At 38.5% G+C, this 8875-nt stretch overlaps 1 pseudogene; it reads left to right on the top strand.

Moving 5' to 3' along the window:
• The first annotated feature begins 7270 nt into the window (after positions 1 to 7270).
• On the top strand, positions 7271 to 8875 carry LOC111176025 (olfactory receptor 2A2-like; annotated as a pseudogene).

The following is an 8875-nucleotide window of genomic DNA, read 5'->3' as shown; positions in this document are numbered from 1 at the left end:
TTAGAAGTGGCAACACAGGCTCTATAGGCCCCTGTTTATTGGATATTAGGGAGATACAGATCATAATAAACCACCAGGGGTGTAAGAAGTTTGAATTAGCAAAGCTATTGTATGGCCAAGTGTTATGTCCTCTGAATTGTGATATTTGCCTCAGGTTATGGCCTTTGAGATGTTTGAAAATATATTTACATTCTATGATAACATATCTGCTCCTGACTTTCCCCAGAATATTTCCTGCACAAACAATCAAACACAAGTGATCTTTGTTTTCCTCCAGGGAGAATGTTCATCAAAACTTTTTTCCCTCAGGAAAGATGTTTATAGGTGTAATGACTAATGGGGCCTCCTTGGAAAATCTAAGTTCTCAAGAGAGTTATGAGAATTGTTTGTATTGAACCAATTATAAAATACAACCTTTGGCAGATGCAAACTATTACATTTAGAATGAAAAAACAATAAGGTCCTACTGTATAGCACAGGGAACTATATCCAATCTCCTAGGATAAACCATAATGGAAAATACTATTTTAAAAAAAGAAGGTATATATGTGTGTAACTGAGTCACTTCCCTGTACAGCAGAGACTGGCGCAACATTGTAAGTCAACTATGCTTCAATTTTTTAAAAAAAGAAAAAGAAAACAACCCAAACTTTGCTCCCAGAAGTGGAGAGAATAACAGATTTATTATTCTCCATCATCATCAGAAAGTGAAGTAAACATTTTCAACTCTGGAATTTCTCATGTGGAGACTACTATCAAGAGGAATAGTCTACTTTCTGTGGGATTGTCTGTAGGTTAAGGTTGAATCTTAAGGTAACAGCCAGAACTAGCACCATCATATGTAGATGAGATTTATTTGCACTGGTAGGTGGTTTGGGATAAGGACTACTGCAGTAGGATGAAGAGGCAGCAGAATTCACCTGGGCTACGGTGAGAGAAAAAATTATATCGTGGATATCTGTTTCTCTGAGCCAGAGTTTGTATTTAGTGCAGCTGAACTCGTAAATAAAGACATTCTCATGGGGAGATCTTCCTAGCTGAGCTGTGAGCACAGGAATTCTGAATCTATTTCCCATCGTTCTCCACATCATCTCCAACAATGTGACTAAGAATGGAGTCCAGAACTGCCACTAATGGAAGGGAGACAAAGAAAACAAGAGCCTCCTTGTCGAGGCTGTGGCCTCTGCACGTGGCTCTCTGAACTCAGCCACAGAGATGAAAGGACTTCACACACCTAGATGAAAGTATTGATGTGAAGAGTTGTTAAATAACTTATCCCAAAATCACTTAATGGAAAGATAAGGATAACTGTATGTAATTATGGATACTTCCACAAGTAAAATTTTCATAACATTTGCTACTAATCTTGGTATCACTGAGTAACTAGCAATCAGCCTAAAAACAAAAGTCCTAGTGATAGTGTCTACGAGCAATATTTTATTGCCTTTCATGAAACAATGAAATAGTTAAGTGTGACTTGTAGTTACTTCCGAGGTATATTCTCCCACTTTATTCATGAGTGTTGGTATATATCATACTCTGATAGCATCCATCTTTTAGGAAAATGTTTTTCTGGTTCCATAATAGGATAGGATGAAAGCCAGTGCTTCTGGATTTTCTAAATCGACCATTGAGGTGGAGATATATAGTAAAACTCTTTAGTGCAAGAAACATTTTTCAGAGTTTCCTGTGTTGTATGTTCAGTGGAAACCACTGCCCAGGTGAGGAAGTGATCTTACTGTTTTTTATTTCCATGAGTTGATGCACTTAAATTGCATCAATTAACAAATTGCGCTGTCATTCAGCCATCAGTGCTTTTATGTTTTCTTCTCTCTCCCATTGCTGTAACGGTATCAGTGTTCTGTGATATCTTAACTTTTATTTTTAGCTTTAATTTCAGTTTGAATTTAAAAAGTAATATTAATATAATGGTAATCAAAATGAGGAATAGGGCTTCCCTGGTGGCGCAGTGGTTGAGAGTCCGCCTGCCGATGCAGGGCACACGGGTTCGTGCCCCGGTCCGGGAGGATCCCACATGCCGCGGAGCGGCTGGGCCCGTGAGCCATGGCCGCTGAGCCTGCGCGTCCGGAGCCTGTGCTCCGCAACGGGAGGGGCCACAACGGTGAGAGGCCCGCGTACCGCGAAACAAATAAGAGGAGTAAGTGATTAATAATTCAAAATAGAAAATAACCACAACTGAAAGAAAACTGGGAAGATGGTGATGTATGACGCAAATGTTCCTCATCAGTAGAAATAGGTTATCTTTATTTAAATTATCAAATTTTCAGTTTAGAGATTAAATATATTTTAATTATTGCTGATTGCTTTCAATAGTGTCTCAAAACATTATATATTCCTGATGTTTCTTACTCAATTCTAAGTTCTAGAAAATTAGTTTTGTAGCTAAATTTAATATCACATACCTAATACCCTGTTACATAGAATCCTCCATCACTTGATCGTATGTATGGAAAATAAAATGTCAAGGACTTCAGGTGAGCTTTTGCTCATAAAAAGACACCACCCCATCTTAACTGATGCTTCTCTCAGTTTCTTAGTTTAAAAACTTCAAAGCTCTGCCATACATTGAAACTGAGATTTCAAACTTACTTAAACAGTTCTTCCTCTTTTAATTAATAGAACTCCCTCTTTAGATTTCTCCAAATTGTAAATACAAAGCAGTTATTACCTATAAGATGCATTTAAGTGTTATATAATTTTTCTGTAGGTTTCCAGTACTCCAATATTACAGACTGATTCCAATTTACCCTTAGAAAACAATATATTTTAAACTGATTAGTTGAATTATTATAGTTTTTCAAATAAAATTATTGTCAAATTGTTAACACCTAACGGTAAAAAATTTCTTTAAAGCAAAAATCACAACTTTGCAAAACAGGATTTACATATCAGCCTTCAGTGTATGTGTTCTTCATTGAATCGACCCTCATTCATTTAAGAAAAACTGAGTGTCTTTTACATCATAGTGAACTATGGTGACCACTCAAAAAGACAAAATGATGTATATGATAATACATATTCCCAGGATACATTTTATATGGTAAGTACAACATGTGAATTCAACTGAGTGGCTTTGTTTTTATCACACTTCTCACTATTTCATCTTTGACTATGTCCTAAAAAATAACCGGATATTTATAGTGATAATGTAATTATTTTTACAGATATCTTTGACCAATATTGCACATTTAATAACAGTTTATAGCAACTCCTCATTCATAAAGAGTTAGTACACAGAACAGCCTTGAATCCACCAATGCAGAAAGGACCATGTCATCTTTACCCAGACTTTTATCTGAGCCTACCTAGAAAGGATGAGCCGGCTGCCCGCCTTGTTCCTTATGGTAATTCTTTTTGTGTAAGCAAAGAGAGCTGTTTAACCAAGCAAGAAGTCAAGGCTCAGAACATCACAGGACTGTCCTGCACTTCAAGGCATCCCTTTGATCTTCTGTAAATAAGACAGTTGTCATTCGTTGTATAGTGAACACCTACGCATGTGTCCAAGATGGATCTCACCATATTCTCCAATCGATATATGCCTTTATTATATCCAGAAAAAAATATACAGTCATTGCCAATACAGTTTCATTACTCAGATCATACTACTTGCATGGGTCTTAAAAAACAAAGACAATCATATATCTGCAGAAGAATAATTTTAGTACAAGTGAATTTAACTCACAACGTACTATTTACAGGTATACTTCATTTTATCATGATTTGCTTTATTGTACTTTGCACATACTGTGTTTTTACAAATTGAGAGTTTGTGGCAACACTCCGTTGTCAGATGATGGTTAGAATTTTTTAGCAATAAAGTATTTTTAAATTAAGGTATATACATTTTTTAGACATAATGTTATTTTGCACTTCATAGACTATAGTATAGTGTAAACATAACTTTCATATGCACTGAGAAACCAGAAAAAGAATGTCTGACTCTCTTTATTGTGATATTTGCTTTATTGCATTGGTCTGGAACTGAACCCACAGTATATCTGAGGTATGAACTGAACCCATAGTATAGCCAAGGTATGCCTGTATTATCTATGTGGAAAATTTGCTGTGACTATGCAAAGTAAAATGACGTCTACCGTGTGTGTTTAAATGCTATGTTGCTATGCTAAATAACAACATGATAAATTTATTCTCTTCTGTGTAGCTGATAAGGTCCAGCTGAAAAGTCTTTTTTTTAATAGATCTTTATTGGAGTATAACTGCCTCACAATACTCTGTTAGTGTCTGCCATACACCAAAGTGAATCAGCCACATGCACACACATGTCCCCATGTCCCCTCCCTCTTGAGCCCCCCTCCCACCCTCCCTCTCCCACCCCTCTAGGTCGTGGCAAAGCACCGAGCCGATCTCCCTGTGCTATGCGGCTGCTTCCCGCTGGCTAAGAATAGTCTTACTTTTGATGTCAGTTACATAAGGAAAACTTCTTAGATTAGACCGTAAAATTGAGAGGAAAATCACTACATTGGATAGAGTTTTAAAATAGTTTTATGTATGAGCAATGGTAAATGTTTCATAACAAACTTTCTAAAGGGGGAGGAGGGAGCCTTACAATTTCAAGCAATCAGTGTGTCATCACTATGCACAGAGTGGGAAAGGCAAAAGAACAATCAGTGCTAGTCAGCCAGCAAAAAACAGTTGCGTCAAATGTTGGAGCTATAGAGGTCATCCAATATCCCAGTAATCCCCCATATTTACTAGCTCTCTTTAAAATTAGAATGACTACATGTGACTGTTTTTGGTCTAAAAAGTGAGCAAAAGTAACAGCAGTCATTTCCAAGCTAAAGGCATTAGGAGCAGATATGCATCTTCTGTTTCCCGACTGTCATCCATTATGTTCCACAGGGCACAGCTGCAAGATCACAGCGGGCTGCCTTGCCCACATCTGCAGTTGTTTGAGTGTAAAATACATATTGCTATACAAGACATTGACGACTCAAGGAATATCTGTTGTGTATCATGTAGGAGGATTAAAATGCATTGTATATGAAGGAGTTGCCGTTTGGAAAACTTCAAAAACCTAGAAAGTAAGATATGAAAACGGGATGTGTCTGATGTATGTCAACACTTTGGGATTTGAGGACAGTTAAATCAAGGCTCAAGGCAGAGGGTAGGATGAGACAAGGTCTCAGGGTTGGTGATTATGGGAGGATCAAGGTCTGCATATTGTTAGATTGTCCCCTGTGGGATCCTGCAGAAGCAGGCACCACGATGGAGTTTGGCATGCAGGATATTTATTAGGGAGTAACATTGAAGAATGAAGGGGAGGCAGGAAACCTGCAATGTCAGTGCAACAGAGGCTCATTCAACCCCACAGCCAACTGTGAAACACATTTTTCCCATGTTGGCCCAGACGGTGGGGCCATTAAATCCCCACCGCCATCAGCCATGGGTTGTGGGCAGTACCAGAAGCACATGCACAGTCTGTGATGGGATGAGGCCTCTATGCAGTCTAGGTAGCCCTGAGGGAGCTGATTGCTGGAGGCCACCTACTGGCACCCGGGGCAAAGCAGTCCTCTCTTGAAGTCGCGGCTCTCCTTCTCCACCACCCAGGTTGAATTCAAGTTCAAGGAGTCTCTATTTTTCTTTTTTTTGTCGTTGTTGTTTTCTTATTTACCACTTATCAAGTAATTGTAAGAAAAACCCCAAAGTAGCAGGTTATTCCCCGTTTGAGCCAGAGGTTTAAAGAGAATGCCTCTTAGGAGTCAGCATGATAGAAATGCCCTTCCGGTACGGCAACTACCAGGGAAGGATGAATTAAGCTTTACAAACTGCTGTCAGTCACATTTCCCACTGAGGGTTTCTTGCCCAGGTGAAGCTTTAGATTATCTAACTGCTTGGCTTGCTTTTACTTCTTTCTTAACAAGCAAATAAAGCATCCTTTGCCTCACCAGTTCCATTCCTAGGAATATATGCTAAGCTTTTAAGTTAAAGGATAGATAGATAGATAGGTAGATAGGTAGATAGATAGATAGACATACATACATATACATTTTGTATATATACACACATATATCGCACACATACACACATGCATGTACATTTTTTGCCCCATAACACATCATGGTGAATAAAATGGACATAGTCCATAACTTAATTGTCAAAAAATGAGATTCACTAAGTTACATTGTATGTATGAATGAAAAAAAAGCTGCTTCACTGTTAAATGAATGTCATAGAATTTTCACATGAGAAAGTGTTCATAAATGTTATTGCCAAAGGAAAAACAAAGGATAGGTATAATATTTGTTTCTTATCACTTTTTAAAATTTCTAATATATAGCCGGTAGATATATATGTATTACAAAGACTAGATATTCATGTATCGAAATAATTAAAATGCTTACCTTTACATCATAGACTTCTTAGTCATTTATATGACATTTTATTTTTCTGTTTCTAGAAAGTAGAAAATTGAATATCGTATCATCAGATATGACATGGATCTTATTTTCACTATGACTCAGTCTTTTGAAACTGTGACCTGTGACCTGTGACCTAAAATCGTGAGGAGTCAGCGAATTTTTCATACAGAAAGAAAAATAAGTAAAGGTACTAAGTGAATAACTAAAATAAAATTCTAGAATTGGAAGATTTTTTTTTTTTTGCGGTACGCGGGCCTCTCACCGTTGTGGAGCACAGGCTCCGGACGCGCAGGCTCAGCGGCCATGGCTCACGGGGCCCAGCCGCTCCGCGGCATGTGGGATCTTCCCGGACCGGGGCACGAACCTGTGTCCCCTGCATCGGCAGGCGGACTCTCAACCACTGCACCACCGGGGAAGCCCTAGAATTGTAAGATTTTTTTAAGCTAAAAATAAATCATCAGTTCATGTAAATATTGTTAAAGTACTGAAATAATTAGTTTCCTTATTAGGAAACAGAAAAGCTGAAGTAGAGGATCAAGAATAAAATTACTGACTCTATTACCCCACAATATTATTTTTACACTATGGTAAATACTTTGTCCTTCCTTTATAAATGTGGTTCTGAAATATTTGCTACATTAAGACTGAAAATAATTGAAACAGAACAGAAATTAGTATGTGTTTCCTCTGAATTCTTTTGAATTAAATAACTTCAAGTTTTATTAATTCTTTAGACTAATCTTTCTGTCATCCTTCTGTCCTTGGCAGACTATCTTTAGATGTGACGTGGGTCACATCTTGGTAGGATTTCCACTCAGTGCAGAGATGGCAGTGATCCTTTTCTGAATGTTCTATTTTCTGCCTTCAGCCTGCTGGGGAATGGCATGATCTCTGGACTCATCTGTCTGCATCCCAGACTGCACACCCTAGTGTAATTCTTCCTCTCTTACCTGTCGTCATTGACATGTCCTATGCTTCCAACAGTGTCCCTGAGATGTTGGTAAACTTAGCAGATCTGAATAGAACCCTCTCCTCTGTTCCATGCATAATGCAGACATTTTTGTATTTGACTTTTGCTCACATCGAGTGCCTGACATTCGTGGTGATGTTCTATGATAGGTTTGCAGCGCTTTGTCGTCCCCTCCAGTACACTGTCATCGTGAACTGGAGAGCGTGCACGGTCCTGGCCATCACTTCCTGGACATGTGGATTGATCCTGGCTCTGGTACATGCAGTTCTCCTTCTAAGGTTGTCCTTCTGTGAGTCCTAGGAAGTGGACCATGTCTTCTATGAAATCCTAACTGTCCTCACACTGGCCTGTGCTGACCCATGGATCAGTGAAGCTGTCATTTTTGCTGCCTGTGTATTTGTCTTAGGTCCTTTTGCTTGGTGCTGGTCTCCTATTCTAGCAGCCTCTGGACCATCCTGAGGATCCAGTCAGGAGAGGGCTGAAGAAAAGCCTTCTTTCTTCACCTGCTCCTCCCACCATGGTGTGGTTGGGCTTTTCTTTGGCACTGACACGGCACTGATATGGTCCCCATACTCTAGTCAAAGAGGAAATAAGAGAAAAAGCTGTTATTGTTTCACAGTGTCTTCAGTCCAATGCTGGACCCCCTCATCTACAGCCTCAGGAATGCTAAGGTGAAAGGTGCTCCATGGAGGGAACGGCAGAAGAGGTCCATGTGAGGGGTGGATAGAACTTTTGGCTAAGTAGAGCCTTCTTCCTTTGGAATGTGGTCGGAGGATGACTTCAAGGTCAGAAAAATTACCTAACAGCAAAATTTGATAAGAGAATCTGAATTGTCCAAGACACTACCTGAAAATAGGAAGAATTTTGATGTGCAGGTTTCATCTCTGGTGTTAAGCATTTTTGTCCAGAGATGAGACATCTGGATTATCAATACGCTTAAAGCCATAAAAATCTAAAGAGCACAGTTTTTTCAAGAAATGAATTAATAGCTTATTTTTTAAATTCTTGTTGTTTAATTATTGAAACACTGTCATTACACTAAGTAACCAATTCAATCATAAGCATTCACATCGCCTGGTAACAAGTGTTAGTTTTCAGGGAAATGAACACCCAGAAGGAAAATTCCTGGCTGCAGAATGTTGCTCAATACATACAATCATTGCAGAAATAAATGTCTCTACAATACCAGTTATGAGTCAAGTGAAGACAGGACTGGGATTCACTGTTGGATAGCGAATAATTTCCAAGTCGTCTGACAAGAGTTGAAAAATACTTAGTATTGACCAAAAAAAGATAACACTGTCTCATAACCCATTATAGAAATGTTTCCATCCCTCCTTTACTTCTGCTTTGATTTTTACCTCTCACCTACATTTTCTTTTAGTCTCCCATTTATGTTTTACAACATGCATAATTAAATGCAGATTTATTCTCTAATTATCTCACTTTCCTACTATTTTTATATCTCTTAACAAGGTTTCCCCTGAAGCTTCTGCCTTTTTAT

The sequence above is a fragment of the Delphinapterus leucas genome, chromosome 9 (genome assembly GCF_059928025.1).
Source record: "Delphinapterus leucas isolate spDelLeu-1000000601 "Yukka" chromosome 9, BTC_Dleu_Yukka2, whole genome shotgun sequence".
Classification (NCBI taxonomy): domain Eukaryota; kingdom Metazoa; phylum Chordata; class Mammalia; order Artiodactyla; family Monodontidae; genus Delphinapterus; species Delphinapterus leucas.
Note: the sequence above shows the minus strand (reverse complement) of the source record. Positions and strands in the feature narration are given on the sequence as shown.